The sequence below is a fragment of the Oryzias melastigma genome, unplaced genomic scaffold (assembly GCF_002922805.2).
Source record: "Oryzias melastigma strain HK-1 unplaced genomic scaffold, ASM292280v2 sc00669, whole genome shotgun sequence".
Classification (NCBI taxonomy): domain Eukaryota; kingdom Metazoa; phylum Chordata; class Actinopteri; order Beloniformes; family Adrianichthyidae; genus Oryzias; species Oryzias melastigma.
The window spans coordinates 1,541-3,472 of record NW_023417257.1 but is presented as its reverse complement, the minus strand read 5'-3'; the positions used below and the strand labels follow the sequence as shown (position 1 = coordinate 3,472).

The following is a 1,932-nucleotide window of genomic DNA, read 5'->3' as shown; positions in this document are numbered from 1 at the left end:
GACTTCAGTTCTGATGCCAAATACACTACGGATATCTTTGACCACATGGATGTAGATGGAGGCAAACAAGGTGGATCCTCCAAGACTGGATCTAAGGGACAGAAGGGTTACTGAGGTAGATATTGAAGATTTACTGAAGGGGATCAAATGAGGCTTGTTTCTAACCTCTTAAATACTTGCAGGTACAACTGGCATGACTTCCTGTTGGCAAAATAAATTTGTATGAAAACCATCCACTGAAACTCTTGTGTTTTGGGTTTTGAAACTGGCATGGTCTTGTATGATGGCCTTTAACTGCTGGGACAATGAGAGAGTGAAAATGGGAATTGATGCTTCAATCAAATCAAGGCCTCAAGATAAATATGTGTTTTGCTAAAGCGACTTGAGTCTTCAAATTACCTTGAGTAACTGCTGCTTGCCTGGATCTGGTTACAACACGAGGTGCTAAGTTATAAAGTGGCGTTTGCTTCAAGATGGGGCAGAAGCTCAATTGGAACAGACTAATCTACTCTGATGGAGCTACATTGAGTTTGCGATTAGGGAGCAGATGACAGAAATGCAGTTAAGTGAACTGTGTGATGGAACATGATCTCTCCTGCTTCTGGGAGAAAAGGGGCTGTTTTGTGCCAACAGTCCAAACCTACAACTTGAATGACTTTCTAAAGAACTACTACAGAAACTGTTAGAGCAAGGACTTGGTGGGAGTTGAACTAGTGCAGCATATAACACCTTGGTTGGCGGGGGGGGATAGCTTGGTAATGAGCTTCCAATTCAACTTGAGTCAATACTGTAACCTACTTATCTAATGGTGTTTTTTTCATAAAAACAATTGAGTTTAAAATTGGGATGTAAAACCAAATTGGGTTTAAACAGAACTAGAAATACTTTGACTTGTAGACTTCATTTTGAGGTATTTGACCAGTTTTTTTTTTTTTTGTTTTTGTTTTTTTTTTGTTTCTCTTAATGTTTGCATCTGCAAACATAGTACATGGTGATTCCTGTCCGTCACCTTTGTAAACAGGGACCCAGAGCTGATCCCTGATGTTATCCCATCTCCACCTTGAACTCCTGTCACCTCTACAGCACACCTCACCACTGTCTTACACTGCTCGAATATACTTCTCTGTCACTGCGGACTTCCTCATGCGATACAGTTCCTCTCTCAAGATCCTGTCATCAGTTTTCTCCAGATCTACAAAGACACAGTGGAGCTCCAGACATTCGGACTGGACGCCTCCCTGTCGAGGTGGTCCAGGAATTTCCTACTAGGCGGAGGCCCTGGGGAAGACCCAGGACACGCTGGAGAGACTGTCTCTTGGCTGATGTGGGAACGCCTCTGGGCCCCCATGGAGGAAGTGGCCGGGGAGAAGTCTGGGCATCTTTGCTTAGAGTGGTGCTCCTGCATACCGGTCACGAATGAGCGGAAGAAGATGGATGGACAGTGGAGCTCTCTTTGACCTTCCCTGTACTTCTCTATCAACATCCTCAAAGCAAATGTTGCATCTGTAGTGCTCTTTCTTGGCATGAAACCATACTGCTGCTCACAAATGTTCACTTCTGTTCGTAGTGTAACCGGATCAGTTCTGTGTTGTTGATGGGAATAAAAGGCGTGGATGCACAGCAGCACCCTCGGAGAACACCTCCATTTATTGCAGATCTGACAATTTTCCAGAAAGGAAAGACACAGAAATGACGGCGTTAGCTGCCCGAATTAGCTCCTAGATGAGAGTGACAGGCAGAGGGAGATCAGCTAATTATTACATCAAAATAAAATGTCAGTCTTTCAAGTTTTTGTATTTCAATAATAACAGGATTATGGGCATAACTAAGATAAAATGAGGATTCATATTGGAAATGTCACCGGACACCCACCTCTCCCACTGGACAGTTATACAGGAAGGGGGGAGGGAAAGCGAGCACACAACATATAAT

At 43.6% G+C, this 1,932-nt stretch overlaps 1 long non-coding RNA gene across 1 annotated transcript; it reads left to right on the top strand.

The window, feature by feature from the left end:
* LOC112140057 lies at positions 1-232 on the top strand. Its single transcript, XR_002918104.1, has 2 exons — positions 1-115; positions 183-232. It is a non-coding gene; the product is annotated as an uncharacterized LOC112140057 (long non-coding RNA).
* The last annotated feature ends 1,700 nt before the right edge of the window (positions 233-1,932 follow it).